Below are 7,481 nucleotides of genomic sequence, written 5' to 3' on the forward strand. Positions count from 1 at the left end.
AGGAGGGTGCACATGGGTGAAAAACAGCCCTAGTCATCCTGCTGTCATTCCCCTTCCCACTACAGAGTGGGTGCCTACAAATTGCTATGTGAACTAATGGATAGAAGAGAACCAAATGAAATGAGAAATGCATGTTCCTGACAGAAGAGTTGGCTTTCACTCACAGATGCACACGGGGACTGATAAAGTGTGCTCTTTTCCCTTGGTGAAGTTTGGTTTGTCAATAGCAGTTGAGTAGGATGTTTGCACATGTGGTTGTAATCATAACAACTGAGGAGGCCCAGGCAGGAGGAACAAATTATGCTGAAACTAGTTGAAAGTTTATTCTAGATCAGTGCCCTCTGCATGCTGTTTGCACTGGCATTTCTTATTTACATTTTAGTTCCTACCATTCTAAAACCAGTTTTCTTAGAATCTTAATAATTCTCTTGCCTTCACTCCTTTCCATATGTGGCTAAGAAAATAACAAATGTGGAAACACAAGACATAGGAAAACCTGTGCTGAGCAGAATGACAGGAAAGGCACTAGGCTGTTTCTTTCTTAATGAAGTCTTCACTAGAAGTTTTAAAATAAGGACTATATCTCCTTGCTGTCCTCAAGTGGTATAAAAATGCAATGCTATATTGGAATTAATCCCCAGTCCAGGCTCACTCCCAATTCAGGCTAAAGAATCTTAAAATGTCCCTGTTCCTCGAAACAGCTTAAGTTTCATTCATAAATGCTAAAGGCTTTCAATTACCCTGCTTAATAGGAAATAAAGGGGAAGTTACTCTTGTTTACATTCCTTAGAAACAAAGGAAAAGATATTGTGTTTTTGAAGGAGAGTTGCTAGGTTGAAGAAGTGTTGGAAGGAATTCTGTGTCAGAGAATGAGGACCCATCCTAATTTTGGTCCCATGATGTCCTTTTTACACCTTTCACCAAATGTGAATGTACTACACAATGTACTACACATTGGAAATCTCTCATGGCATGAAAGTAGGAGATGGTAGATTTACTGGGAAAGGGTGGTGGGTTTACTGGGAGAGGGGTGTTTATCTCAGTGCATACTGGGTTTCAAAAAAATACATTTTTTTTTGCATGGAAAAAGAGCTGATTCAATAAAAGGAGCTTATTGAATATGCTTAAATCATATACCATCTTTATTAGTTGTAATCCCAAAGCATTTTTTCTGAAAAAAGCAATATTTCATTAAGTTCATTGCACTGCAAAATTAACTCTACACAATAAAGTGCCCAAAACATGCTTCTTGATTTTGTTAACAAGTGATAGAAAAGATTACATCATCCCAATACGAAAACATTTTCCTTAGACTCCTTGTTTCTTCTGATTTCCTTTAAAAGAGTTAAAATTAAGGACTGTTTCAAATGTTGGTTCTTTCTCCTTTCACAAGTCATTCTTGAAACATAAAAATATCCTAGAAATAAACCAAACAATGAGTTTATAGAACACTTCCTTTAACCTGTTCCCCACAAGACAAGATTTCTAGCCTCTACAAATTATAAAATAGCAAAACTATTTTTAAAAAGTTACTTAAAAACTATTATAATAATATTGGTCAGTAAATAAAAGAAGTTTTGAAACTCCAATTAATTCTCTTGCCAACATTAATTCATTGCCAATGTCAGTGCTAGGCACACAGAGTCAGTGGATCCCCAAGCTGTCGGCCTTGCTGATCACAGATAATGTACCAGGGAAGGTTGCTGTGATGCTCAGTCACCACAGTTCACAATCCTCTCGGCTTGTGTTTTTGTTACTTGCCTGAACCACTTTGAGGTTGCAACTCTGATGAGATCATAGTAGTGAACATGGTACCATGGATACTGGCTTACTTGGTGTGGGGAGGGGGTACTGGAGATGGAACCCAGGGCCACTCTCCAATGATATATATCCCCAGGCTTTTTATTTTCCATTTTGAGACAGGGGCTCACTAAGTTGCTGAGGCTGGCCTCACTTGCAATCCTCCTGCCTCAGCCAAGCTGTGAAGTAGCTGGGATTACAGGCATGTGCCACAATGTACCCTACTGCATTTATTAATAATGCAATTGAAAAATTCTTATTTCTTGTTTCTTTTTTATTTTTGTAGTTGTAGATGGACAGAATGCCTTTATTTTATGTGTTTATTTTTTTGTGGTGCTAAGGATCAAACCCAGTGCTTTATACATATTAGGTAAGCTCTCTGCAACTGAGATACAACCCCAGCCCCTCTTGTTTATTTTTGAGCAACAGCAGGGTATGGTGGAAAGAGTTATTTCAAAATTAGGCCTGACTGTGAAATCTAGCTCTGTTAGTTAGGCCAGTGTCTGAGATGCTAATTATTCCTTTATAGTAGGTACTATACAGACTGTTCATTGGGTTCTGGTGAAGAAAATGAGAAAAGGGACATGGAAGTGTTTATATACATTAGAATTATAAACCATATCAAAAAGTTGATATGGTAATTCTATTATTATTCTAAGAACACGTGATTAATTCTAATTTATAAAGTAAATTATGTAAATATGGGAGGTGTTCCTTTAGCACAACCTTCATAAACTTCAAATGTAATGAATTGTTCCAGGACCACTTAGATACCAAAGTACATGGATGCTCAAGTCCCTACAATAAAATAACCTCTGTACATCATCCCTTATATTTCAAATTACTCTAGATTTCTTTTAGCATTTGGTACAATAGAAACACTATTCAAATACACTGTAATAGTAGGGATTTTTAAAATGTCTGTACATGTTCAATACAGATGCAATTATTTTTAAATAGTTTAAGTATTTTCTAACAATTTGGTTGGTTGAATCTCCAATTGTGGAGTATTTTCAGACAAGGGGCACATCTGTAAGTTCTAAAGGGAGAAGCAAGATTCTCCACGCTGGAAAGCTGTTCTGATGGTTCCCAATGGCCCATCCACTGGTGGGCAGTGACCTAAAGCATCCTGGGTGGCCCAGAGTTTTCATCATTCTCAGTCCCTTAGAGGAAGGGACATACCTATACTCTCATTATCTCATACAATTAAAATAAATAGGAATAGCTTCTTGGTTCAGATCCTAAAATGTGTGTTTTATATAAAGTTGTTTGTTTAATTGTACTGATTGATAATTTATCTATTGTTCATCAGCATCATTGAATATCTGCTACTTAAAAACAGATACTTTCCAAGTGATGTGTACCAATTAAGAAAACACACGAAACACTGTCTCCTGCCCCTCATCCCTAAGCATTCCTGATCCTTCATCTCTGCTCCACGCACATTATGCGTCTCATAAAACTCCATATGCACATTTACTAAAAGCAACACTGACCCCAGAATTGCTCTTTGAGGTCTGACTGGATTGCCTAATGGAAATATTAATCATAGGCATGCAATACTGCACCCAACCAGGATTTGACTTACAAACTACCAGACCCCTCCATGGCATCCTAAATCTATCTCTTTGTAAGTTATCCTCTCCTTCCAGCCCCCCAGCTAAATCCTAATTAATAAATTACAAAAAAGGAAATTTCACTAGCTGTGGTATATACTTTTTAAAGGTATATATAGGACAGGGGGCATAAGTACCTAAGTAACAGATATTGACATTTTTAAGCTTAAGTTTTCTCAATGAGTGTATATCTCCAAATCCTAAAAAGAAATGTACCACCCTGTGGTTCATCATCTTAGTCATAAAAGTTAGTTACCCAGTCAAATTTGGAATAAGTTGTCACTGCAGTGGCAAGTTATATGAAAGCTGAAATTATCTTGAGAAAGAACATAGCACACTTCTCAATCAGAAGTGACATTTAGGGGTCAACACGTTGATATTATTACCCAGCTTGTTTCCTGCTGAACATAAGGCTGAGGTTACTTAGCTCTCCTTTTTCCAGAAAAAAAAAAAAAGTATAAACAGTTCTAAGTGGAAAAGCAATAGCTAGAACTCACCTTCTTTGTCATGAGTTAGTTATCTTAAGGCAATCACACCTGTCAAAAGGACCTTCTACTTCATAGCAAAATTCAAATTTCTGGAGTACAGATTCCATTTCTTGTGCAGGCTCCAATGTCATGCACAACCATAGCAGGCAAAGCAAAAGGAAAAGTGTGCACTTTTACATCCATGTAAAAGTGGTAAGTATTTTTCCAGAACATATAGTCATTGAAAATATAGAAAAATTGCTAAGTTAACATGCTATTTTAGTATTTCAGCCACAAGGCTGTGCGCTACAAGGTGAGACACTCTGAAGCAATTTCACAAATGACCAAGATTTAAAAGTAACAGGTTTAGAATCCTAGGGGCACCTGACTTCTGACTGAGTAGAGGAAAAAAAAAAAAAAGCACAAGGAAGGCAACTATACTTCCTGGTAAGTAAATTGGAAAAAACAGTCTAGTTTAGTGAAAAGTCATAAATCTTTTACATGTTACCTTTTACATGTACCTATGATTTCCTCTTTCTAACCCATTCATCTTTCAAAACTGGAACAACATGGATGCATACTTTCTGGAATCCTTGAGTTTTGTTCCGATCAGATCCATGGATGAGCAATGGGTGAAAGAAAATGGTGTCTCCCTTCTGCATCACAAGGTGCACTCGGGCATGGTCTTGGTCATAGTCCTGGATCCCATGGGACACAGGGTTAACTCCACCCTGGAACACATAAGACAGGCACAGTTTACAGTGGAGGAAGAAACCAATGCTTTGTGTATGACTTGGCAGGGACAGCAAGGGTTCTCCGACTTCTACCAAGATAAAGACATATCAAATTAGTTTCTTAAGTTAAAACTAATGAAAAAATCTGACATATGTCTGGGTTTTGAACATCACATGCTGTGAGTACAGTGGTACACACCTGTGATCCCAGCTACTTGGGAGGCTGAGACCCGGCATCACAATTTCAGGGCAGCCTAAGGAAACTTACCAACACCCCATCTGAAATAAAGATTTTTACAAAAGAATGGAGATGTAGCCCAGTGGTGGAGGATTTGCCTAGGATGTGTGTTGGAATAACTTTCAGTTTCAGCTAGCAGCTATGAGCAACTCAGAAGTGCCTAAAATATCTACCTTCCTTCAGGCCTGACAGGAGTGCCTGCAGGATGGGGTGAAACCACATCCTCAGCACTTGTGGTTAGCCTTGCCAAACTACCAGGCCAGGAAACCAAGAGTCAGGGGCTTCAGGGCATGAAACCCCAGACTCAGTAAGGGCCAAAGACACTTCCAGATTGCTTTCTACCACGACAGCAATATTTAGAGTTTCCTAATAATGCAGTTACATTAGGCAGAAGATGATTGGCTTATGGATATTGTCTTGCTTATATATGATTGACAGGCACTCCCCACAAGAACCCTATAACAGTTGTGTGCATTCCAAAAATAAACTGAGCTACTGGACAACTACCTGAGGTGGGGCCTCCAGCCAGTTCTCTCACCAGCTCCCATAGTCTGTGTGTTGATTCTGCATCTCTACCCCCCGCAACAAGGTAGCCAACCCACAAAGGGATTAGGAACACATTCAGATGTTCAGGCCCTTGGGTTTGAATCCCAGCACACAAAAAGGAAATACCTCTTCATATTAAAATCATCGATTTTTTTAACCAATTGAAAAATGTTGAACTTTACCTTGAATTATAAATAATCAGATCAGTTCTGACTCTTGTGGTGAATGCAGGTGAACAGCTTTCTCTTATTTCCAGCCTCAATCTTAACATCCTTGCCCCATTCTCCTCAGCTAAAATTTTGTTCACATCATTCTTGTATTACTCAGGGTGTCTTGAATAGGCTAATTCTCCCCAAACTAAGTGCAGAACATGATCAATTTTTCTAAGTTCAAAGGACTTCTGTCATATTCAGAATAAAAAGTGAACAGCAAGCTTAAATACTGTGTTTGTTGATAATGATTTCCAAAAGTAGTCTTAACTCCAGGAAATGTGTATGGCCTTATTATAGAAACTGAAGTGAGAAGTGACTACAGTTGATTAGCCTTTATACATCTGGGCAGAAGTGTCCCATTCCTCATGCTAAGAGTATCCTTTTGGGGAATAATCATTGTCCTACAGCACAACATTGTGACTTTGACCCAGTGCCCTTCTTTCCTGGCCAACGTGGCTATAGTCTTCAGCTAAGCTAATCAGACCTTAGCTGCGAATCTCAGCAGCATCTCAGAGACCTGTCTGCTCCCAAAGCCCTGGACACCATTCCCTTCTGCTCAATAAGCCTCCTTAGGATTGCACCAACCCTTACCTGTTGTAGGGCATGATGTAACGTGGGACACGTTGCATCAGAAAAGAGGAAACCTAACTTGCTGGCTGCTACCCGCATCCCAGTCCTGGGGCCACATGTGGCTAAGAGAGCACCTAGCAATTAGCCAGAAGGCATTGCCGTGGGTTGTGATGAAGAATCTGACTACCTCTAGGATAGGCTCAGAACCCTTCTGCCCTCACGGACAGCTCAGACAGCTCATGTCTCCCATTACTCCCTGTAGGATGGGTGTACAGGAGAACACTCCCCACCCTGCTGACCTTTACCTTGATTGGCTCCTGTATTAGCTGTGTGTGTTTTCTCAATAAACGAGATCCTGCTTTGACTGTTTTCCCTGGTGTGACTGATTGTCTTCTGGCAAGGGAGGGCTGGGTGTGGGTGGCCAGTTGACCTTTAGTCAAACTTTGCCTTTCTTGGCTTGTCCTGGTTGGGGCATGCTCCCCCAATCTTTCCTGCAGGTCAGGAGGGAAGGGGGGAGGGATAAAAACTCCCGACAGCCTGTCCCTGAACTTAACTGATGAATTTCACAATTTCCACTTTTATATCAGGATTCAGACTCAAATATTTCCACAGAACACAATCATTAGTGCAAGAATTCAGAGAGAAAAGCCCTTAAAGCCACAGCCTTCACATCCGACAGAAGTAAGACTCAGTCTCCTTGCTCACCACAGCTACCCTTTCCATTCTGACCATCATCGGGGATTTCAGAATTTTCTGGTCGGGCATCAAAAAGGCTGAGATCTACTCTCTGGTTTTGCTGCCTGTGAGTGAAAAACCAGCCTCTACCTCCGAGCAAAACCTGTCCAAGGAAGGGACACGGCCTTTGTCCTTGGAAAGACCCACAGAGCTCTCTAGGCACATTCCCACCCTGCTAAGTTGTTTATCTACAAATAACAGGAGAGATCTGCTGCGCCAGGTGTCCCTGACTCAGTCAGGCTAGGTGGGGACCCATAGCAACCCCCTAGCAGCCACAATCAGCATGAGACAGGGAAATACCTGGGATGCCAGATGACCCTCCCAGTAGTTTATGGTGTTGGGAAACCATGTAGTTCAGCACAAACACCCCTCTTGGCTTAAACCAATCAATTTAAATGAATCCCCCTCTTATAGTAACCAATCACCCCTACCCAACTTGTTCCTACCAGTGAATGTGCTAATCATGTTTTATTTTATTTTTTTTTTAATTTTTTAATATTTATTTTTCAGTTCTCGGCGGACACAACATCTTTGTTGGTATGTGGTGCTGAGGATCGAACCCA

General features: G+C 40.2%; 1 long non-coding RNA gene across 1 annotated transcript; it reads right to left on the reverse strand.

The window, feature by feature from the left end:
- Positions 1 to 1,142: 1,142 nt before the first annotated feature.
- Positions 1,143 to 6,411, reverse strand: LOC101954794 (uncharacterized). Its single transcript, XR_013426257.1, has 3 exons — positions 6,205 to 6,411; positions 4,465 to 4,614; positions 1,143 to 1,417 (listed from the first exon to the last, which is right to left on the reverse strand). It is a non-coding gene; the product is annotated as an uncharacterized LOC101954794 (long non-coding RNA).
- Positions 6,412 to 7,481: the final 1,070 nt, after the last annotated feature.

The sequence above is a fragment of the Ictidomys tridecemlineatus genome, chromosome 10 (assembly GCF_052094955.1).
Source record: "Ictidomys tridecemlineatus isolate mIctTri1 chromosome 10, mIctTri1.hap1, whole genome shotgun sequence".
In the NCBI taxonomy this organism is placed as follows: Eukaryota; Metazoa; Chordata; class Mammalia; order Rodentia; family Sciuridae; genus Ictidomys; species Ictidomys tridecemlineatus.